The 24705-nt window shown below is 43.9% G+C and overlaps 1 protein-coding gene and 1 long non-coding RNA gene across 5 annotated transcripts in view; both read left to right on the top strand.

Moving 5' to 3' along the window:
• LOC135982473 (centromere protein F-like) overlaps positions 1-13484 on the top strand; it is a 240687-nt gene extending 227203 nt beyond the window's left edge. For 2 of the 3 annotated variants that reach the window (XR_010599856.1, XR_010599858.1), the window contains 3 exons: positions 169-270; positions 4986-5108; positions 7469-8663. The gene's annotated coding sequence lies outside the window, so the exon portion shown is untranslated. Of the gene's footprint in view, positions 1-168; positions 271-4985; positions 5109-7468; positions 8664-12959 lie in introns of those variants that run through there. The other variant, XR_010599857.1, reaches the window with a different exon arrangement.
• Positions 13485-16370: 2886 nt separating this feature from the next.
• Positions 16371-24253, top strand: LOC135982474 (uncharacterized). 2 transcript variants are annotated; one of them, XR_010599860.1, is made up of 4 exons: positions 16371-16508; positions 19290-19371; positions 22309-22389; positions 23591-24253. It is a non-coding gene; the product is annotated as an uncharacterized LOC135982474 (long non-coding RNA). The 2 variants fall into 2 exon arrangements; XR_010599859.1 differs by lacking the exon at positions 16371-16508 and having other exon boundaries at positions 19180-19371.
• The last annotated feature ends 452 nt before the right edge of the window (positions 24254-24705 follow it).

The following is a 24705-nucleotide window of genomic DNA, read 5'->3' as shown; positions in this document are numbered from 1 at the left end:
GGGGCAGAGACCATGACTTCCTCGTATGTATGTGGTCTTTTTTTTTTTTTTAACAGTGCCTACTAAAGTGGGGTTTCAATCCTGATTGCGGGGGCGGGATTGCTATTGTAGTACAAATAATAAATATTCCCCTTGCATCACTGTGATTTATGATTAAACTTTTTATAGACTGAAATGATGGAGCAAACCATGGAAAGAGTACAGAAATGGCAAAGAGAAGTTGAAATTAATCGTTGGTCCTTAGAAGAGAAAAGAAAAGAACGGGAAAAGGTAAGACAAGACCCATTTTTTCACAAGTTTAAAGTTGCCTCCAGACTGCTTTACCAGAGTGAACAAGTTGTTCCTTGAGTATTTGTCCATGTAGATTCCACTCTAGGTGCATATGTGCCTCAGGCACGCAACATTGGATTCTTCTTCTTTGAGTGCTTGCTCATGTTGATTCCATATTTGATGTGTGCGCGGCCCCTAGGGCCGGCTTTGGCAACCTATGGAGCCCTGTGCTTATGCGCTGGTACATTGGGCCCTGCTGGCCCCATGCCCTCTCAGTTCCTTCTTTCCACCAGTGACGGTTGTTGGAACGCTTCGTGTTTTCACAAGTCCGATAGTGGTTTCTCTAACTTTGGACTCTGGGTTTTTCTTGTATATCGTTACTGTAGTGTTAGCAGTTAGCATTTAGGAGCGGAATCCCATTAGGGACATAGCCCCAAGGACGGGGTATGGCCGGGTCCCTGGGGTTTAAGCCATGGGCTGGGTGCAGCAAACCTATGTCTATTAGTGACCTGAACACGAGCTGCCTTAAGTGCCTCAGAGAGGCGCATATTAAAGAGAAGTGTAGGATCTGCAAAAACTTCAGACCTCGCACTCTTAAAGACAGGGATATCTGATTAAAAGCCATGTTGATGGAGGCTGCCCTGTGCCCTGCGTTGGAACCATGCCGCTGGAGATTGTGGTGCTCAAGTGTAGTTGGCTACAGCAACTACACTTCCCCAAGTGAGGGACCTTCCTGGGACCAAAGTATTGTATTCCTGCACCTAATGATCTCCCCCGTCTCCCTGTTAGAGCCTTTATCACCTCTCTATCAAGACAGGATTTTTGGTGACTGTTATCTCTGCTCAAAGGATAAACTAGATTTAGGCGTTAATGGCAGGACCTCTTTTACTATATTTCACAAAGACAAGATGACTGTTCTTTGATCTCGCCCTAGGTTCTTATTCAGAGTGGTCTCAGGCTTTTGTTTGCATCAGGGCATAGACCCTCAGTGTTTCCCCCAAAACCTCATTTGACTCCTGGAGAGGCAAAACTTCATATGAGTGGTGTCTTTAGGGCACTTTTCTACCTCCTCCATAGAACAAAGCCTTTCCATAACTGGCCTAGAACTTTTTTTGTAATATTTGGGACAGGTCTAGAGGGCTCATTATTTCAACCCAGAGACTTTTGAAATGGATATTTGACTGCATAAAGATCTTCTGTGAACTAACTAAATTAGATCCACCTTCTCATATTATAGGGTTACCATATTTCAGCAAGCAAAAAAGAGGACGGGAGGAGCCCCGCCCTAGCCCCACCCCCGTCCTGCCCTAGCCCCGCCCCTCCCCCTCCCACTTCCCGCTCCCCTCAGAACCCACAACCCTCTCCCCAGCTCCTTGTCCCCTGACTGCCCCCTCCTGGGACCCCTGCCCCTAACTGCCCCCCAGGACTCCGCCCCCTACCTAAGCCTCCCTGCCTCTTGTCCACTGACTGCCCCCTCCTGAGACCCCCCCAATCCTAACTGGCCCCCTAGGACCCTACCCCCTACCTGTACCCTGACTGCTCCAACCCTTATCCACACCCCCACCCCCAGACAGACCCCTGGGACTCCCACACCCCATCCAACCACTCCCCATCCCCTGACAGCCCCCCCAGAACTCCCGACCCATCTAAACCCCTCTGCTCCCAGTCCCATTGACTGCTCCAATTCCTCTCCCCACTCCTGCCCCCTGACAGCCCCTCCCAGAACTGCCAACCCCCCCCCCCTCGCTCCTTGTCCCCTGACTGCCCCCTCCTGGGATCCCTGCTCCTAACTGCCCTCCAGAACCCCACCCCCTACCTAAGCCTCCCTGTTCCTTATCCCCTAACTGCCCCTTCCTAAGACCCCCCCCAACTGTCCCCCAGGACTCTACCCGCTACCTGCCCAAAACCTTATCCATACTCCCCCAGAAAGCTCCCCCCGAACTCCCAACCCCCCCGTCTCTTGACTGCCCCATCCAAAACCTCCCTGCCCCTTCTCCAACCCCCTGACCCCCTTGTTGTTGGCCTTCACCTAACGTCTCTGTGAGCTTGCTCAGGAATGCCCGGAGCCGTTCGTCCCGGCAGGCTGGCTGGCAGGGGAGGAGGAGCGGGGGCAGAGCTCCAGACTGCCGGAGGCGATCTGCGAATGCAGGGAGGGAGGGAGGGAGGGAGTGATCTCTGCTGCAGGGGGGTGGAAGAGGGGCTCTCTCTGGCTGTCGGAGCCCCATGTAAGTGGCACCATCCAGCCAGCTACCCTGTTAGCCGCGCGCGCTCTGCATGCGGGGCGGGGGAGTCCGGACATTTACAAATTCCCCCCAGATGCTATTTTTAGCTCAAAAATCCGGACATGTCCGGGGGAATCCGGATGAATGGTAACCCTATCATATTAAAGCAAACTATGCTAGGCCCCAAGTGACATGGGCATGCTTGAGGAAGGTTCCTATGTCAGAAATTTGGTAGGGAGCCAGTGGGAGCTCATTGCCTACTTTTATTCAGCAATACTCGCTAGTTGCAACTACTAGATCTGATGCCCAGTTTGTTAGGGCAGTCCTGCAGTCTTTATGTAAATTAGACTCTTGACATCCCCCTCCACAGGGAGATAACTGTTAGTCACCTAAAGTGAGATCCATGTTAACAGATAGTGGGAGACTTACCTTACAGTAATTCTGGTTCTTCTGGCTGTTCTGCCCACATGGACCCCACGACCAGTCCTCTTTCTCTACTATTGTGAAATCCATTAGTTTTGGGATTCTGTATTGGCAAAGAAACTGAGAAGTGGCTGGGCCTGCTTTGCCCTCAGTGTTATGTGTGTGTGAGGGGGGTGTGTGTGTGTGTGCGTGCATATTAAGATACCTGCTGATGCTACACTGTGCACTGTCAACCCAAAAGAACCCAATCTCATGCACATGGGGCACATGCATACCTAGAGCAGGATCCATGTAGCCAAAACAGCTCAAAAGAAACCAGTTAGTGTAAAGAAAATAACTTTTTTGTAATATGATATTCTGATTTTGCTACTAAGGGGCAAACTTTAGTAGCTCATATTCAAATTGAGGGAAAGTTAGTGGGAAAATATTTTAAGTATCTCCACTCTGATCTTCCCTCTTTTATTTTTTTTCTCCTTTGTCACACTCTCCCTTGCTACTTTTATTTGGATTTTTTCTTTTCTTTTAGTTTGGCAGCTGGATGGATCTGCATTTGTTAGTGAAACAATTTATTGGCCTACCACGAATTAAATTGACTAAAGCCATGTTCCCTACCTGTTGATAATAGTAGTCTGGTGATTATAACTTGGTAAGAGGAAGTGAATCCGTATTTCTTCAAGGTAGGCCGGGCAGGCAGGCTACCAATTTGTTCACCTCTAATTTATAGTTAGATGATAAAAAAATCAGAAAAAAGTGTGAACATTTTGCTAGTAATTGGCTCACTTATTCCTGAGTGTGACCCTCGCCACCTGCATTCTTCTGCTCCTGGCAGGCCAGCCCAGGGTAGGAGTGGGCCTTTGGAAAGGGTATGAGGGCAGAGGGGCTGGGGGTAAGTGGGGGAGACATAAAGATTTGGGGAAGTGGATCACCGGGATCCAAGAGGGTTGGGGACTTCATAGGATGGGTCTCTGGCTGGCAATGAGAGTGGGAACAGGCTGTGGGGGTACTTGAGGACATGGGATGGAGCAGGTGTCTTGCTGGAGGATACGAGGGTGCTTAGGAGAAAGCAGAGGGGAAGCACTAGCACTTCACTACCTTCTCCATCTGACAAACCTGCTATGATTTGTTAGAGGGGAGTCCTGCAACTGCTGCCAAGAGAAGTTTGGCAGAGAGGTTTGTTGCAAGGAGACGCCACTAGTGCTTTCCCTTCCCTATCTTCCTCCACTTTCTGCTCCCCCACTTAGCTCTCTCTTTTCCTTACCAACCTCAACACCCTCTACTAAAAGTCCTGTGCCCCTCATAGCCCTATTCCCCAACATAAATTCCCTCTCAAATTCATGTAGAGCCCCAACCATAAGGACCGTGGGGCTGGGAAGAAGCCTCAAAAACTAATTATACCTGGATGGATATCTACTTTGCATCTCCTAAAAATTACAGGAGATGGGCTAGATTCCTAAGGATTTTAGGAGGTGTGCATTAGTGAAGTTCTGCTCCCCCAGAACTGAGGCGGGAGGAGTGAATGCCCCTCTACCAAACTTCTGTTGCTACTCAGTCTTATGTTAAGTCAAATTGAAAAAAACTAAGGCAGTTTCCTCACAAAAAACATTTTTACAGCAGTAAGTTAAACATGTAATCATAGCAAAGCAGGGAATTTTTCCCCCAAAGGATCATGATTATTGGGGATTAGTCTGGTTGCTTAGTTGTAATGCTCAATGTTGTTATGGAGATCTACTTTTGAATTGATACATAAGCTTCATTCCATTATTTGCTAGTATTTTTTTGATCCACCTGTGTTGGTGTAACAGATTCAGTAGGCTACTCTGATTGGCCAAACTGAGTCCTGGCCATTAGTGGCCATAACAGAATTTAGGCTTTACTTAAAAATGGTTTTTAAACTCTTTTTGCTTCTGTAAGAGAGGGCTTTAGTGTAATTAGTAACTATTTACAGAGACTATTTACAGTCCCTCCCCCATGTTTTCCAGTGTTAATAGTTATAGTAACTTGACTAGAAACATGTAACAGGAGTGTGTTTCTCCCTCCGCCCTCCCCCTTCCCCATCTTCTACATTTCTAGGAAGTATTACGTCAGCTCCGTGCCTTACAGACAGTGGCTCAGCAGTGCAAGGAGATAAAACTCAACCAGGACTTGCAGCAAGCCAAGAACGATTACAATGGTCTACGGGCAGAACTTGACAACGTAGGATTTTTAATATCTCAACTATTCAAATGGAAGTGGTGATGCTGAGTTTTTATTTTATGTAAAATTTTAACTGTCCTCTTTTTTGTGTTTAAAGATCTATACATGACTAATATTTAAGTGCAACTAAATACATCACAGGTCAGAGCAAGCTGCGCTATGTTCCTGTCACAGGGTGAGCTGGTCCATTCAAAGACTGGGGCACAGCTGCACTTTTTCTCAGGTTTAGCCCATCTCCCTGTATGATGGGAATGAATACAAGGGTCATGTGACAGAAGCATGCATCTAAACAGGCCTGCTGGTTTAGATGCATGGCAGCCTGTAGTCATTCAAGAGAGAGACCCCCCCCCCCCACGCCCCAAAAGTTCAGAGAGACACACTCTCTCTCCTTAGTTCCCAGGCAGAGAGCCTGTGAAGTGGACAGGTGACAATTTTCCAGAACTCTAAGGCAGAAGACTTTGGGGGGAAGAGATTTACAAGGAACTGGAAACTGTGCAGGGATAAGCCTCCATTGATGGACCTGCAGGATGCAGAAATCCCAGCTAAGGGAGGGGCTGGACTGCAGGGATGGGCATGTTCTGAAAAAAACCTGGAAAAACTTGAGGCCTTATAAACGGAAAGGAATAATTGAGGCTGGTAAGGGTATGTTTGAGTGTTGTGTTATGATAATAAACCAAACTGGAAGAGAGCACTACTGTAAAATCGCCACATGTGATAGCTGGTTTGATGCAAGATTGAAGGTAAACTGAGGTAGCAGATGGGCCCAAAGGCAGTTTGGGGGTAATGCCCTGGAACCGTTCCCTTTAGACTTGTTCGGATTTGAGCACTGCTTCTTTTCTACCCACACTCTCTAATAGAAAACTGCTTTTTTATTTTTGATACACATGGTCTACACTGACTTAATACAGAGGTTCTAAATTTGTCCACGATAGCTGTCCGGCATAGCTATGTGTCATCCTAGCTGTGTGAGCACATTAATCAAACATTTTCTACAGCGGAGAAAATACTAACCACTACACGTACTCTTCTTTCCATGTTTACTCTTGAAACACTCGATTCATACTGAAACTTGGACGTCTAAAGGTTTTTATCCAGAAAAGCGTACTCCTTTCTAGAATGGAGCTAAATTATTTCATTCTCATTTTTTTCTCTCTTGATGTTGGTAATAAATTTACTTCCTTTTTAATTTGGAGTACTATAGAGCTCTTATGACAGATATAATACAGATTAAAAAGGTTGAAAACCAATTAGAATTTGGTGGTGTCACAGTTATGGTCTTGTTAACTTCCTGGTTTAGATAGCGATATAAAGTCAGGTGATAAATTTAAGATTGAGCATAGCACTACACTAATTTCCCTTTCCCCCGAAGAATGTAGTTCTGGAGACAGAGGTGCAAGCTGAATGTCTTTGTTGGTCCATAAATACAGGGAATTAAGGTGTACAAATACTGTTTTTTAAGAACATGTAACCTATTCCTTGAATATATAGTAAGTGGGAAAGGTAGAGTAATTTGTCAATCTCTTGATATTTGTGTGAGAGAAATAAAGCATCTGACTTGCTGTACCCAAACAAAAAGTGAGAACTGTGTTTTTCTCCGACATTTGGATTGTACAGAACTGAGTCTAGTTTGGTATTGATCCTTTCTGTTTGTTGGCTGTTCAATAGCATATTTGGTGATAGCTGATCATCAGTCCAACACCTAAACGTTACCTCTCAAATGAGCAGTTGAGGACTGAGTGGGAATGGGGAAGCATCTTCTAAACCTAATAGGTGCTTGCTTTGACAAAATATGTTACGTTAACAAAAATTGAGAGCAAGTGTTAAATCTGCTGCCCTTATGATTGAACTTAAAAGAAAGCTCTGGTTAGGATTCCCAATGATTAACAGACTGTACTATAAATATTGCTTAAATTATGAATATATTTATACATTACAACTATATACTTGAAAATGTTCCTGAAAATATTTTTCATATCCTTGCCCAGTCTTGAGTTAAAGATTTGTGTTACCTTAACATGTACTGGTTTTGGTATGATAGAGAATCTAGAACCCGGGACTGGACAGTGAAAGGAGGATGGATTTTTCAGATATCTGGCCTATTTTTAATTGTACTTTTTTAAAACCCTCATGCTGAGTTTCAAGGATTAGGGCCAAATTCTGCTCTTAGTTATACAACGCAGAAGTCAACAGTTACTCCAAAGTTCTCTTTCTGTAAGAGGAAGCAGAACATAGCTTATTCTTTTTGCTTTGTTTTATAACGGATCTTTGGAGCTCATCATTTAAAGGGACATCAGGAATTTTTAATTTTTTAAATAGATTAAATATGACTACAAATAAAATGTGATGTGTTTTCCTCATAGGCAATAGCAGTGAATCATCATTTGGAAAACAACTCCAATGAGCTTACAGAGAGGCTGTGCAGAGCAGAAGAGGCTTTACTGGCAAGCCAGTCAAAGGAAAATGAGTTGAGGAGAAACTTTGAGGTAAAGAAATCAGAGGGGCAACTGGAATAATTAACAATTTAAACTGGAAATCAGTAAGAACTGGTGCCATTTAGGCCTTACTGACTCACAGGGGAACTCTGCAAGCTGTGTGTTGGAGAATAGTGTATTTCCACCAGAAGTTGTGTTTCGATACTGTCTTAATCTGGCTGTCCTTTTTTGGACCATCTTAAGACTGTGACAATGTTCCTCCTCTGCCTTGGTGAGCCCTGCGCTTATTGGCGGATTTGCTCACCTCAGAGATTCACGGCAGCCCTCAGTTTGGACACTTTTGTGGCTCAAACCTGCCGTTCATTCAGCTAACCTCATCACTGGCCAGCATGGGGAAAAGGAAGGAGAACAATCCCCGCAGTCTCTGCTGACCCACCTTGGGTCAGGGGGACAGGCCAGGGACCTTCCCCTCTGGTGGGACTCACAGTCCAAGTCAACTCCTCTTAGACTGACCAGATGTCCCGATTTTATAGGGACAGTCCCGATTTTTGGGTCTTTTTCTTATCTAGGCTCCTATTACCCCCCACCCCCTGTCCTGATTTTTGACACTTGCTGTCTGGTCACCCTGACTCCTCTTATATCCAATAGGGGGAAAGGAGAGGGGGGAACCTGGGCCTGCCCTCTACTCTGGGTTTCAGCCCAGGGCCCTGTGGATCGCAGCTGTCTACAGAGTTTCATGTAACACCTGTGTGACAGCTACAACTCCCTGCGCTACTTCCCCATAGCCTCCTCCCAACACCTTCTTTATCCTCACTACAGGACTTTCCTCCTGATGCCAGATAGCATTTGTACTCCTCGGTCTTCCAGCAGCACGCCCTCTCACTCTCAGCTCCTTGCGCACCCTTCACTGGCTGAAGTGAGGTCCTTTTTAAACCAGGTGCCCTGATTAGCCTGCCTATCTTAATTGATTCTAGCAGCTTCTTAATTGGCCCCAGGTGTCCTAATTAGCCTGCCTGCCTTAATTGGTTTCAGAAAATTCCTGATTTTTCTGAAACTGCCCCGTTATCTTACCCAGGGAAAAGGGACCTGCTTAATCTGGGGCTCATATATCTGCCTTCTCTCACTCTCCTGTAGCGGGCCCCTTCCCTGTGGACCCAAACGGCCTCCCCGCCCTTTCACCATAAGCCGGCTACTTGACTTGGTTCTTTCCAGACTGCGCCAAGGAAACATCTATACACGCTCGTGCTCCACACCCTGCACTTCCTCACTCTCGTGTCAGACCCCGACACAAAGTGGCGGGACCTCCTGCCACTTCTAGAGGGTGAGGAGCCCCGGTGGGCCAGCCTATACTCCACCCTGCTCCCAAGGCCTGCCGGGGATGTCAGTTGGCAGCTCCTTCATGGGGCCATGAGTACGGGCATGTACTTGGCGCGGTTCACCCCCGTCCCAGGACACCTGCCTCTTCTGTGGCGTGAGGGAGACCCTGGCGCACGTTTACTTGGAGTACGCCAGGCTGCAGCCCCTATTCCGGGTCCTCACAGATATCCTGTTGCATTTCTGGCTGCACTTTTCCCCTCACCTCCTTATTTATGCACTCTCTATCCGTGGCCCCACAAAGTCTTGGGACCTCCTTGTCAACCTCCTCTTGGTCCTGGCTAAAATGGCCATCTATAAAACCAGGGAGAGGAGGTTGGCGGATGGAGTCTCCTGTGACTGTGGGGCCTCTTTCTGATCCTCCGGCCATTCATGCATCCGGGCAGAGTTCCTCTGGGCGGCGTCCACTGACTCCCTTGACGCCTTCGAGGAGCAGTAGGCGCTGTCCGGGGTTCTCTGCTCAGTTCCCATTCCCATTCAGGTTCCCTTCGGACCCTTTGACCGCACTCCTGTCCCTGTTATTTCATTAGTTGTCCCCCAAAATCACTTGGTTTCCAGGTCTTGTGGATCCCCTGCTAAGGCTGGGGGGATCTTTTAGCAGTGGGCGGGCTTTGGCCCGCCCACTTCCTGGATCCCAATAGGATCACTCTCCTCATAGACTTTAAGGTCAGAAGGGACCATTATGATCATCTGATCTGACCCCTGCATGCTGCAGGCCACAAAACCATCCCTACCCTTCCCTTGACTCTGCTGATGAAGTCCCCAAATCCTGTGTCTTGGTGACTTCAATTGGCAGAGAACCCTCCTGCTAGCGATCCCTGCCCCATGCTGCGGAGGAAGGCGAAAAAACTCCAGGGCCTCAGCCAATCTACCCTGGAGGAAAATTCCTTCCCGACCCCAAATATGGCGATCAGTAAGACCCCGAGCATGTAGGCAAGAGTCTCCAGCCTGACCCTTGTTAGCCATTATACTATTTACCTGCTATTGCTCGGTATTCCTCATCTAATATGTTTTACCATTAAACCATTCCCTCCATAAACTTATCTAATTTAATCTTAAAACCAGACAAGTCCCTCGCCCCCACCGTTTCCCTCGGAAGGCCGTTCCAATATTTCACCCCTCTGACGGTCAGAAACCTTCGTCTAATTTCAAGCCTAAACTTCCCCACTGCCAGTTTCAGCTCCCTGTGCACCAATGTAGCTGAAAAGGGGGCTTTAGCAGGAGGAGAGTCAGGCCCCACGATTTAAGCCACTTTTAAGGCTAAAGTATATTTTTTCTTAACTTGGTTATGACATGGTTTGTGTCTTCTCCACATACACAGGATCATAACAATTACAGGATAAACACGCAGCAGCATGTACCTTTTAAAAAACTCCAAAAGCAAAACCCTACTAAAACAAAACACTACACTGCACACACAATTTGCTCTCTAGGCAGAGGATAAGAACATACCCACACATGACAGACATTAGTCATGTCACAATGAACAAATGGAAAGTCCTTAGGTTGTTTTAAGGCCAGTCATTTAACACTGTATTCTACTCCATATAGGTTTTTATAGTGCACTCATCACTCTAGTGTTTTACAGTGCAGATGGGCATGAGCACACAGCTGAACGCTCTAAGTAAAATTTTTGGTGGAACTTGGTGCAGCAAGACCCTCTGAGTATTTTTAACAATTATTTTGTAAAGAATCTTTGCAGATAGGCAGTTTGGTACAATACACAGAACAGAAGAAGCCACTGAATGAGGCAGGCAGCAAATGCATTTACATTTTTCCTTGTTTACAAAACAGAGCAGCAAAGTGTCAGTTGGCAGATTTCCTGTGTTGTAGCCCTCTGGCCCGACCCTGTCACAAGACCTATAGATGTGATACAAAATAAGGCCCTGATCTTGCAGTTTTTGCAATTGATTCCATGTGGACTGACCCCAGGCACAAAATTAGTTGTATGGTCAGGGTTTCAAAAAATTATTTTGCACCAGCTATACTACAGATAGGGTTACAGTTCATATGGAATTATTTCTCTAATCTAATTATGTCGTATGGTTCAAAAGACTCTTTGTTTAGTCCTAAAAATAAAATATATAAAATATCGGGTTGAGTTCATTTGGAAATTCTAGAATCATTAGCTGCTTCCTAAGTATAAGATTTCATGGAGGAATGGGTACTTTTTTGGTCACACAATCAATTTAAAGCAAGAGAAAATCCCCAAAATGATTTGTACATTTTTACTTTTTCAAGCACTATAGACTAGCATTATCATCAAAATTCTAACTATGAAGCCAGATCCTGACCTGGAATATATCAGCATAGCTCCATTGAAATCAATTAAGTTATTCCAATTTACATGAAAAGGATTTGGCTGTAAATTTTGATTTAAAAAAAAACCTTGATTGTAGATTAAAAGATTTTCCTTTTAATTTGGAATTAGAAGGAAAATGAAAGGGAAGAGAAGTCAGAATAGTCATAGAAGCAACATCCGAGATTTTTTTTTTTTAAGTTCTTATATTGCTGGTGTATCTGAATGCTTTCCAGAGTTAAGAATAATTAAGGTGACTAGCATCTGTTATTTGAGGTTTCTATTTCTCCCATATCCCCCAGAGCAGTGGTTTTCAACCACTGGTCCACAGACCCCTGGGAGTTTGCAGACTGTCTAAGGGGTCCTCGAAAGGTTGTCGTTACAACGGAACAGTGGTTTTCAACCCGTGGTCTGTGGGGATCCACAGATTATGTCTAAGATTTCCAAAGAGGTCTGCGCCTCCATTTGAAATTTTCTAGGGTCCGCAAATGGAAAAGAGGTTGAAAGCCATTGTCCCAGAAGGTAAAGGGTGTGTGGGTGGGGTGGGGTGGGGGGAGTGTAAATATGAAAAATGGTGATGTTAGTTGTCATTCTAAGTTTTTGCAGGAGTGAATTTCATAGTATTGGGCCAGCTCCTGAAAAAGCCCTGTCTCCTGCATGTGCTAGTTTTACTTCTGATGTGTAGACAGTTGTTCCCGAGGAACACAGCTACTGAAGTCTGAGAGAGTAAGATGGTATTTTGGGCCCATGTTCTTTATAACTTCAAAAATAAAGACAGATTTGATTGAGTGTTCTGTTGGGGAATCAGCGGAGTGAGTGAAACATAGGACTGATGTACTCAAGTGAACCTGTATTACTGAGGAGGTGTGCTGCTGTGTTCTGTAACTGTTGCAGATTTTTCAGGGCAGATGCATTCGAGTCTAAATACATTGGATTTCGATTATTCAAACAAGAGTTAATGATGGCCTATGTGATTGAGGCCAAATTGTAATTGCAAATGATGGGATGGGATGTACATGAAGGTGGGAGAATGCATGTCTTGTAAATGGTTTTGTGAAAGTCCAGCATCAGAGCATGGGATTTTTTTGCAGCTATGTTAGGTTGTTGGTTCCAGATTTTTGTTGAATGCTTCTTAATCAGAGCCACTTGTGCTGAGTCACAGCAAGAGGGGCGGGCCATTTAAACCCCTTGAATTTCATTGGTATTTTGAACACAGGAAGCTCAGAATTCCTGCAGCTTTGAGACATTTGTCATACATCAGCATTGTCTAAAAATTTTGTCTCTTGACAACTCTGTATTTTAGAATGATTGATGATAGAGTGTGTGTGTGCTTGTGTGTGTTTCTCGATATAACAGTTGGATATTTTGGACTAGGAGGTTGTGAAACAAAAGGAAAATAACTAGAAGCAGCAACGGTTTTATTCATGTTCTTTGGGTGACTTCTATCCTGTGTCAAGATCTGCTATGGGCAGGCAACAGGGAACTGGTTGCAGCTCCCTGGTTCCATATCCTGAGCCAGCTAAGTACTGCTGTGATCTGTGCCAGCTGGGAGATGTCCCAAAAGGATTGTCTGCCCTCTGAGGATTGCCAAGAGTGCAGTTTGTGTTCCTAAATCATGTAAGTGCTTAGAAACCAAGGCCCAACTTTCCAGAGTCTTCATGGGACTCAGAGGGGTAGTATGCCACATCACACTACTCACAGTTTATTGACTTAATCGACTGTTTTGTAACTAATGTTTTGTTGTAGGAAATGAAGAAGGAAAAAAACCGTCTTTGCTGCCAGTCTGATGAAAAATCACAAAAAATCCATCAGCTGGAAGAAGCACTAAAAATAGCCCAACACCTTCTAAAAGAGACCCAGAAGGATGCTGAAGAGATGAAAAGTGAGTGACACATTTCTACCTATTTAAATCCCGTTACAAACTATTACTTCAGTGTGGGAGATCTGTAAACTTCATTATAAATGGTGATTTGAAGCATCCCCAAGAAATAATAAGTTCCCACTGTGTGATATAGTTACATTAACTTTCAGCTAATACACGCAATTCTCTTTCCAAACTGAGATGGAACTTCTTTATACAAATATACTAACTCATAAAATTATATGGTTTTAAAGCAATTAAAAAGGAGGAATAAATATGTCCCAAACAAAACTATATGGTCAGCAAATTAAATACTACAATGTGCTCCTGTGTTTTAAAATCCCAAGCAAACAAATATACCTCAAACTATTATCCTTTAGCTTGTATATGGACTCCATCAAGCGAAAACGTGATGAAATGTTACCCGCCGAGCCCTAATTTGACTTTTCACTACATTTGTCTATCTGGTTGGGAAAATGCATTTTGTAGACTGAGGTTTAAGAGAACAGGTAATTCTGCTAAATAGCCATTGTAAAGAAGGAGACTGCTCCCACTTATCGCAGTAGAAGTCTAACCTCACTTAATGAGATTTCAAAATTAAATTTATGGACCTAGTCCTGCTCCCATTTTAATCAGTATTTCTGCACTTGCCAATCCATGAGGCCATCCAAATAACTGTTTTGCATTTTGATCTTATTCTTGGCAAGTGGCAACACTTTCGGCTAGCTAAGAAAATGTAATGCCTTCTAAGTCCATTTTCTTGCTTTCGCTATCTTTTTCATAGATTCATTCATAGATTATAGGACTGGAAGGGACCTCGAGAGGTCATCGAGTCCAGTCCCCTGCCCGCATGGCAGGACCAAATACTGTCTAGACCATCCCTGATAGACATTTATCTAACCTACTCTTAAATATCTCCAGAGACGGAGATTCCACAACCTCCCTAGGCAATTTGTTCCAGTGTTTAACCACCCTGACAGTTAGGAACTTTTTCCTAATGTCCAACCTTGCTGCAGTTTAAACCCATTGTTTCTGGTTCTATCCTTAGAGGCTAAGGTGAACAAGTTATCTCCCTCCTCCTTATGACACCCTTTTAGATACCTGTAAACTGCTATCATGTCCCCTCTCAGTCTTCTCTTTTCCAAACTAAACAAACCCAATTCTTTCAGCCTTCCTTCATAGGTCATGTTCTCAAGACCTTTAATCATTCTTGTTGCTCTTCTTTGGACCCTTTCCAATTTCTCCACATCTTTTTTAAAATGCGGCGCCCAGAACTGGACACAATACTCCAGCTGAGGCCTAACCAGAGCAGAGTAGAGCGGAAGAATGACTTCTCGTGTCTTGCTCACAACACACCTGTTAATACATCCCAGAATCATGTTTGCTTTTTTTGCAACAGCATCACACTGTTGACTCATATTTAGCTTGTGGTCCACTATAACTCCTAGATCCCTTTCTGCCGTACTCCTACCTAGACAGTCTTTTCCCATTCTGTATGTGTGAAATTGATTTTTCCTTCCTAAGTGGAGCACTTTGCATTTGTCTTTGTTAAACTTCATCCTGTTTAACTCAGACCATTTCTCCAATTTGTTCAGATCATTTTGAATTATGACTCTGTCCTCCAAAGTAGTTGCAATCCCTCCCAGTTTTATCTGTGGTTCTTAAGGTGTCAAATGGGAGCATTCTCTCAGTTTTCTGGAGGGAATAATTATGAACAAAAAAATAAGTCAGAAGATGTTTGTGCTGTAGCTCTTCACTGCAACCAACAATAACTTGTCCTAATTGAAACATAACTGAATGTGGGTGCCCAGAGTCCTAGACTGTCACCCTAAACCCCCAGACACTTCTTCCTCTCTAAGAAGTCTCTGATTATCCTCTCTAGTTATACCTTTTCCCCCTTGTAATGGAGTGGGACTCACCCCTGCAGCGCCTCCTTCTGGTCATCCAGGGACTTAGCTCATTTCTAGCCAGAGCACCCTCTGATGGTCACCATCCTGCTCGACATTAGCCCCCGTGTCCCTCCCGGACCCTGGTGTCCTCCCCTGTCAGGGTCCTGCCCCCAGCAGTAATCCACTATCTAGGGATTCCCACCCAGGGGAATCCCCACCCCCTATCCTCCACCTTGCCTCAGTGGCTACTGCCAGTCACCCTCTAGCCCTGTTTCACTAGGGCCGGCTGCAGTCTGTAATGGCCACTCATCATTGGCAGGGGACTTTGGACCTGCTGCCTTTCCCTACAACTCAGTACCTCTCTGGGCCTTGGACAAGTTGTCAGCCTGGAGCTCCCCAGCTCCTCTGCCCTTTCCCTAGCCCTGCTTCATTCCAGTACCCTTAGCTTCCCCAACAGCTAGGTCCCTCTCCCTTCAGGGCTAGAGGAAGATTGAGTGAGTGTTTGGCTCACAGCCCTTTTATAAGGGCCAGCTGTGGCCTGATGGGGGCATGGCCCAGCTGTAGCTGCCTCCCCAATCAGCCCAGGCTTGTTGCTTTCCCCAGCCACAGCCCTCTGCAGGGTTGTTCCAATCCCTTCAGGGCTAGAGCGGGCAATTGCCCCGCTACACTCCCCTTTGAATCACCACCCTAAATAATCCTTCTCCAGCCTATGTGTTGACATAGTTCAAATATCTGTTGATTGCTATCATTTCCCTTCCCCTCTCTGTGCCCCTCTTTCTCACCAAGTTCTGGGTCTTGGAGACCTGAATTTTCCTTGTCCTGTAGGAAGGGAATGCGTAGTCTTGTTTTATATGGTAAGTTGGTGTTATTCAATAGAATTCTCTTTGCAATACAGGAAATCTCTTGTATTGTCTGTCTCTCTTAATTTTACTCCATACATCAGTCCATCAAACACCTTGATCATTTTTATATATTCTGGATTTTGACGACAGGAAAATGGACAAATAGGGCACCAAAATTCTTTATCTAGCCATTGATACTGTTACCTGTCAACCATGAGTTTCAGAGTACAAGCCATCAGACCTCAGTGAAGATGGGCTGTAGAAACAGAGTTACAATTGTGAAGCATAGAGCGATTTGACTAGCAGTATGTTCTTTCTGCAAAACTGAATTCTGGCAATGCTATACAACGTCATGGTTTGGGAATAAAGGCAGTTTTCGAACACATACGTAATTATATTCTGAAATACTAAGAAAATTTATTGATAGGTGAAAAATTGAAAATTGTCAATATTGCCAGTTTATAGTGTTACCCATAAAAGCTAATATTGCATATTTGACATAGTTTGCTTTCACAAATTAACCACTTAATTTTTTTTTATTACTATAGATAAGAGTTTGTCTCAGAAAACAGAATTGGAAGCACAAGAAGCCGAGCTTCAGCATTTAAAAAGCAACAATAAATTGCTCCAGGATTCAGTCCAGGAGCTACAACTCGAAAATGGAACCCTTAAGGACATTAACAAGGCTTTAGAAGAAGAAAAAGTAGAATTACTAGAAACAAACATAAGTTTTTCATATAGTTTAATAAGGCATTTCATACTTAAGCTTTTAAGAGCCAAAATATTTATTTGTGTCCTTTTTAATATCTAGTCTCTATTCTAATATAACATTTGCTATAACTTCTCCATTAGTAGCATGGAAATCTCATTAAATCTGTTATCTTATAAACTTCTGGCTATCAAAGATACAGGAGGTCTTTAGCGGGACACCTGAAAACATGATGAAATGTGCACGTTTTGTCTGTTCTGTGGCCCAGCTTTTCTCCTCATTTGGAACAAAGAGGTGATTCCTCTCACCTGTAGAACTGGGAGGTGGACCAGTGTTGTTGCTGAAGGCTCCAGGACTAAGCTCCATCCTTCACCTCAGGCCACCAGAAATTGTGTCCACCAGCAGAACAAGTTGGCGGTTCAGTTTCTCCCAACAACTTTGCTTTATCATTAATTTTTGTTCATTTTTCTGCTATATTGATTTCATTTCAACTTCTTGCTCCTCTTTCTCTCTCCTCAAGTAAGTTCTCTGGATCCGCAAACACAGCACTTCTCAGTAACTCCCTTTGACCACTAGTGCAGTGGTAGAAAAGCCCTGCAAAATCAAGCTAAGTCCAAGTAGTTCAGTGGGCAGCTTTTTAGGGGTCTTAGAGGGTAACCTACGTCTTGCTGCTACAAGCCACCAACCCTTGCTGTGTGAGGGGATGGGGCTTTATTGGGCCAGCGCACTAGTGCCCTGCGTGCGCACATAAACACACCCATTTGAAGCCCTGACTCCATTGTGAGAAGGCTTCATCAGGAGCATGAGGATTCTCAAAGAGATGAGAACCCCACATAGTCTGCTTAGGAATAACACTTGGAAACTCCATATGCTCTGGGTCCCAAAAAGACAAATGGAATTGTCCCCTTTGTAAGGAAGTAATATGTATAATTAATGAGCAGGGAGTATAAACATCAGGCTTTAACTCTTGTCTCTTGCCTTCCCATCCTTAGGATGTGTTTGCTGGGGTTTTCTCCTATATGCGGGTCTCCTGGAGTGCTCTGTATCAGACTCACTGCCCCCTCCCACCCTGGAGTATATCTGGGTGTGCAGAGACACGTGTTACTTCTGTGAAGCCCTGTCTCAGGTGGCAGGGTAATGTAAATTGTTCATCTCTGCTTTCCAACCTGGGATCCTCTTTCAACCAGGGAAGGGGGCCCAAATTTGAGATCACAATGGAGAGGGAATTGTCCCTGTCCGTTCATCAGGTCAAGGACCCAGGCTTTACCAGGGAAAGGAGTTTGGAGTCTCCTCCCCCTCTCCATAGGCTTGCTCAGCGTTGAAGGATTAAAGAGCACTTTAGACAGTGTGTGCCCAGAACAGAGGCACATAAGAATTCCATTCCTTATGTAGCTGCACCATCAGGGGATTACAGAGGCTTCAAGGAGAAATCCCTTCCCATGTTCAAAATGGCTCCTGCTTTACTGAGTAAAAAGCCCCAAGTGGTACTAATTCTCTTCGGAAGGGTGTAGAGAGACACCCTTTCAGGCACCTGGGGCCATCTAGCAAGCTATTCCAACAATCAGCATTTGTCTCAGTACCCCTACTTAGTTGAGAGATGCCCAGAGCAGGGTGATTAGCGTGCTACCTCACTTCTGTAAACAATCGGGGGAAGTACCCCATGTACACAACCACACAAAAAAGAAATCCCAAACCCACATGACTCTCTCAGCACTGGAAGCCAGTGTCTTGAAAAAAACCTCAATAATAATAAACTATCTAGTTTCTCATGCTTTCCTCCTTTGAGATCATCATTTCCGGTTAAAACTAGATGTTAAACTAAAATGTAAGGAAAATTTGAAAGTTTGGGGAACCTAAGTGCAGCAGTAGTCCTACCAGAGAGAGACATCGCCATGCCTCCACTTATGGTGCAAAGGAAACAATACCTTACTTGCCAGGGTCTGTACTTCAAAATTAGACCGTGTTTAAACATGTCTTTTCACTCTGCCCCTAAGATTAACCATAACTGACTGATGTGATATTAAACATAACAGCGCAGTGTCTATACTGCATGTTGTAGCATCATGTTAATGAACACATTAATTAATACCTCATGAAACTTCCCACTGTAGACGTGCCCCTATTGTCTTTAAACTGCTTCTACTACCTCATTATGTCACACGCAACTTGTGAGAGCATATCAGTTCTGATGTATGCAGAATTTCCATCTAAATTATTAATTAAGTGATTCTTCTTATGACAGCACTATTTTTGCTAATAATTTAGATAGGCGTTTTTAGTTTTTAAACCTGTCCATCTAGGTGAATTTCTTCTTATCAATTCCCTCTGCATTTTCTAGCCTGCAGTCTTTTTCTACTTCCATTTGTGGTGAATGACGGACTTTAGTTCTGTGCTCTCGCTTCAGAAATAAACACATGAAAAAGCAATCATGTAGCACAGTGTGGCAAGCAGGCACTGAGTTACAGTGCTCACTCCACTTTGGTTGTTTTGAATATTCTATTTAGATTATTATTTCTCTATCAAGGAAATCTACACACATGTAGCTTTCCAATAAACATGACTTTTATGTTTCTCTGTTGGAATTAGAAGCTGCTATAATTCAATTGTATATTACTAAGTGAATCTATTATACAAATGCATATTATAACTTTTGTCTGGTTTTTTAGTTGCACTGAACTTTCAATGACAGGTGAGATGCCATTAGTGAGAGTATAATGCTTATACAGAAGAATGAAGTTTCCTATTAGCAACTACAAACAATTTTTTATTTTATAGTTGGACAATCAGAAGTCTTCAATTCAACTGAAGAAGCAAAATGGATTTGCTTGCAGTAAAATGAAGACGTGGATGAAATCCTGTAAGCAGCTAGAGAAGGAAAAAAAATTCAGCAGAAACAAATTGCTGAACATGGTGCTCCATTAAAGGAGCAAAAGCCAAGTATGGGGTAGTTTAAGAAGGAAATGCTCTACTAGAATGTTATTATAAGGCTGCAAATCATTCATGGAAGTCATGGTTTCCGTGACCTCTGTGAATTTTGCAGTGCTGGTGCAGCTGATCCCAGGACCACCCCATCAGCTGGGGAAGCCCAAGAGCCAGCCGCACTGGCCGTTGCTCCGGCAGCACTAGGCATGGTCCCTGGTGCTGCCCTGGAGCAGGAGTCTGGGACTAGTGGCAGCGGGATCCTGGGCATCCCCCCAGCAACAGCGTCACCCTGTTCTCTCTCCCCCACTCTCCAGCAGTTTTCAGGATTGTCCCCCCTCCCAGTAGGTAAGATTTAATCACAAGTATTTTTAGTAAAAGTCATGAACAGGTCATGGGTCCGTCACTTTTTGTTTATTGCCCGTGACCTGTCCATGACTTTTACTTAAAATACCCAAGACTAAAACATAGCCTTAATCATGATCCTGTTTCTAACCTTAATGCATTTATTTATACAATATGTTTTCAAAACATGCATTATTACGTTCGATTCAGATGAGGCGCCAGATCCTCAGCTGGTGTAAATCATTATAGTTTCTGAAGCTCTGCCATTCACACCAGCTGAGAATTTGGCCCAAGACCTGTCTCCTCAAATTTCAGAGTCTCCTTCTATGTTATGAATAGAGATTTCCAATGCCTATGTTTTGAAATCAAAAATGACCTTAGGATGAAGGGGAGGCTATTTTTTAAAGAACATTAGAGTGGTGTGTATAACTTCTTGCAATGCTTTGTTTGAGACATGAGAGTGTAAAATGTTGGAGTGTGTCTGTTCTTTCCGTTGCTGGCCATCACAACAAAGAAAATTCACATTCTGGGTATAGATGGCTGATAGTTCAGCATCCACCATGGAGAAATTGACATCTTTTAGAGTTTATACATATGTCCTTCCAAACAGCTTTTGGTGTCCTTCTGGCTTGTAGACAGGGAGAGAGGAGCAACTCTTAAAGTGTTATGATTCAGACAAGTATCAGAGGGGTAGCCGTGTTAGTCTGAATCTGTAAAAAGCAACAGAGGGTCCTGTGGCACCTTTAAGACTAACAGAAGTATTGGGAGCATAAGCTTTCGTGGGTAAGAACCTCATTTCTTTAGATGCTAGTAAGGGAAATTTCCAGAGGCAGGTATAAATCAGTATGGAGATAACGAGGTTAGCTCAATCAGGGAGGGTGAGGTGCTCTGCTAGCAGTTGAGGTGTGAACACCAAGGGAGGAGAAACTGCTTCTGTAGTTGGATAGCCATTCACAGTCTTTGTTTAATCCTGATCTGATGGTGTCAAATTTGCAAATGAACTGGAGCTCAGCAGTTTCTCTTTGGAGTCTGGTCCTGAAGTTTTTTTGCTGTAAGATGGCTACCTTTACACCTGCGATTGTGTGGCCAGGGAGATTGAAGTGATCATCAGTGATCTACAACCCATCCTGGACAATGATCCCTCACTTTCACAGACCTTGGGAGGCAGGCCAGTCCTCGCCCACAGACAACCAGCCAACCTTAAGCATATTCTCACCAGCAACCACGCACCGCACCATAACAACTCTAACTCAGGAACCAAGCCATGCAACAAACCTCGATACCAACTCTGCCCAGATATCTACACCAGCAACACCATCACAGGACCTAACCAGATCAGCTACAACATCACCAGCTCATTCACCTGCACGTCCACCAATGTTATATATGCCATCATGTGCCAGCAATGCCCCTCTGCTATGTACATTGGCCAAACTGGACAGTCACTACGCAAGAGGATAAATGGACACAAATCAGCTATCAGGAATGGCAATATACAAAAACCTGTAGGAGAACACTTCAACCTCCCTGGCCACACAATAGCAGATGTAAAGGTAGCCATCTTACAGCAAAAAAAACTTCAGGACCAAACTACAAAGAGAAACTGCTGAGCTCCAGTTCATTTGCAAATTTGACACCATCAGATCAGGATTAAACAAGGACCGTGAATGACTATCCAACCACAGAAGCAGTTTCTCCTCCCTTGGTGTTCACACCTCAACTGCTAGCAGAGCACCTCACCCTCCCTGATTGAACTAACCTGGTTATCTCCATAGTGATTTATACCTGTCTCTGGAAATTTCCATTACTTGCATCTGAAAAAACATGCTTCAGACAGTTCCTCCATTTTCTAACTATCATCAGCCTGGTACTAGTTGCAGCTTTCTGGGACCAGGAAGTGCTGGAGTTTATTAACTTTAACAAATGTTTTGTAAGACACATACATTGGGGTTTTATTGATCACAAGCTTCAGTCATTTCAAGAGTTGTCAGGGGCTAAGTATAGAGCTAATAGGACAACAGTTTAAAGTGGTCACCACAGTGTGTAAAATATACTACAACTTGGCTGCCATTAGCTAGGGTAAGTTAGGCTAGCAAATATTCATGAGTGTCCAATAAGCAGAATCACTAGCGGTATAAAAAGAGATCCATATTTCTGAGACGAGCTATATTCAATTATATACCCAAAAATTGTTAAAATAATGGTAAGGTGGTAATGTTAAGCACTTAAAAGTTAGGAAATGCCAGAATTAATGTTGCCCATGCATTGTGTGTCCAGGGGCAGATTCCAAAGAATCGGGATACCTGGCACCCTGACAGTAAATATGGCATCAACAGAGATCTCTTCTGTAAAGTAACCTTTACATGATGTCTGGTTTGTTTTATTTGGTATAGTTTACTGTGGTTGCACAAGCACACATCTTATGTACTTAATTAACAAATGAATGATTGAGATCATTGCATTCTAAACTCATCTTTCCAGAGTCTCCTTAAAGTTATTTGTACAGGTAATGACTCTTTCCTTTGGTCAGGTGCTGATGAGGTTGCCATCTCCCTACATGAGAATGAGCCAGAGTATGAGCTAGACGGACTCCCAGAGGTGGTGAAAAAAGGTAATTGTTACTTCATTAGAGGAGAAGAGACCACATTGGTGGGGAGTGTGTGCGCGCACGCTTATCTAAAGAATAGTGTTGTCATATGTGTGACTTGGAAGCATTGTAAAAACTTGGACATCATCGGCCAGATTCAGCCCTCGTATAGGTTGCATAAGTCCATTTAACTCAACTGCTTGTCAGAGCTGAGTTTAGCCGCATGTGCTTTAAAAAAAAGCCCTAGTATACAATTGAGGCTATAGGGGGCTAGTATATTTTGTTGTAGATGTATGTAATTTCTAGTGGTTTTGGGTTTTGGTCGGTGTGATGTCTTCCCATCTGTACAGTTTTGTAGTATTTGATGACAAAAGCAAAACAGCCAAAAATTCTGAAATCCAGAATCCTAATATCAGGTTGTAGTTTTGAAAATCAGTCTAGATACATGTTGTTGACTTTGGGACTCCTCCGAAAACTTTGCAAAAGACCTCTGGCAAAAAGAGAGGGATTCTAGGCCCAGCCATTCCCAGTATAAAACACCTTTTTCTTCTGGTTGAGAGGAAGGGGGGAAATTTTTGCTTAAACATTTTTAACTGAATGTTTTTTCATTGAAATGTGCTGCATTGTCAAAGCCAAAATGTTTCACGGAGATGTATTGATTCAGACAAAGTTTTTGCTGGGAAGGTTTCTGAGGTGCAAAGTGGACTCTTGCAAGGAGGAAGGCCCCCAAATTGAAAACCTGATGTTTTTGATTCAATTTCATTTTGTGAAAGCATTTGAAAGGCTTATGGTTTCATTCCAATCTAGAATAAAAACAAATTTTGAAACCTCGAAAGGTGTCGCAAGACAGAATTGTTGCCCTCCGGCCAGCTCCACTTAGAACAGTAGAAGAGACATCATTTTCAGATGGAAATGATTTTCCAGTTAATGGTGTTCCTTTAAAGGGAAAAGAGAACATTTTCTTGGGGAAAACACTTTTGGCCATTTTAGTAGAGCTGCTGTTGCACAGATCCACACCCTTGCCTGAGTTCACCTATAAAATTCTAGGAACGCAAGATAGTCCTAATAATTCCCCCATTATATTTTATTCAGTGAGTAAATGCCATTTTACTGTCTTAAATTATTACCAGTTGTCATCTCCATCTTGAAATGAGCAAGATCAGATTGATTAGAACAATAAAGTAATTTAAGCAACCTTGGTTAATAGAAGCTGTTTATTTTTTAGGGTTTCCTGCTATTCCTATTGTGAAAACCGACCCTTACATTTTGTGCAGAACAACTTTTCACCTAAGGACCAGTCCCCGTCTTGCTGCCCAAAGCCAAAAATTGTCACCAGGTTCCCAACTTTTACAAAAAGGCAGGTCAGATAATCTTGGGGAGATCTGTAAACCGACAGCTGGTGGCAGCAAATCACAAAAGGTAACTGATCTTAAAAATGTATCTGAATGTGCAGGGCATGGGCAATCCACATCATGTATTTATCTCTCCAAGTGAGTTTGAAGATATGCCGTGTTATTCACACCTCCTTTCTATCTGCCATGAATATAGTGAAGGCAAGGTCATCAATGTAAATACAATCAATAAAGCGTGGCATATAACAAAGATCTGGGCATAATGGTAAACTTAAAATTGTTGGTATGATCAAATCTGTGATCTCATGCCAAGTGCTCATTAACTTGGTAAATAGAAATGAGGTAAATCTTCCCACTTTAATGCTCATCAAGAATATTTGATTATTTCTTGAAAGACCTGGCTGCCTAGAGCAGGGGGTGCGTGTGTGCGTGCATAGATGGATTACACACAAAAGCACTCAAAAGTTCGGATATGCTGGAATGAAGGCTCCTTGTCCCAATCTCTCTGTTCAGCCAGCCCCAGTTCTCTTCTCCTCCTCCTCCTCTTAGCTCTGTGTCTTCTCTCAGTGTCTCCTACACATTCCTTTCCCCGTACCCCCGCCTTCTCTTAGTCTTCTAGTCCTAGCCTCGCCTACTGGCTCCCTGTCCTTGGCCCCCTCCCCTCACCCCCGTTCCAGTCCCAATCTTGGCATACTCCTTGTCCCAGTCTGCCTTCCCACCCCCACCCCCCATTTGCCTTTTGTCCCCTCTGCATTTGAGTCCAGTATCTTCCTCCACCACCGTGCATGTGCACCAGCTTGGAGGGGTCATTGGGAGTACAGGAAAGAAAGGTTCCTGTCTCAGTTCTGGTGCTTGGCCCAAAGCAGCTGGGAAGAACCGTTGCAGGGAAACTCTGGCGTTGACCCCCGTAGGCCTGGGTTGGAGCATATCAGTTGCTCTGTGAGGATGGCTCAGTGCTGTGTTTTCATATCCAGGAGCTGTGGGGAAA

Source organism: Chrysemys picta, chromosome 3, assembly GCF_011386835.1.
Source record: "Chrysemys picta bellii isolate R12L10 chromosome 3, ASM1138683v2, whole genome shotgun sequence".
Classification (NCBI taxonomy): Eukaryota; Metazoa; Chordata; order Testudines; family Emydidae; genus Chrysemys; species Chrysemys picta.
The sequence above is the reverse complement of the archived record's forward strand: the minus strand, read 5'-3'. Positions and strand labels throughout refer to the sequence as shown.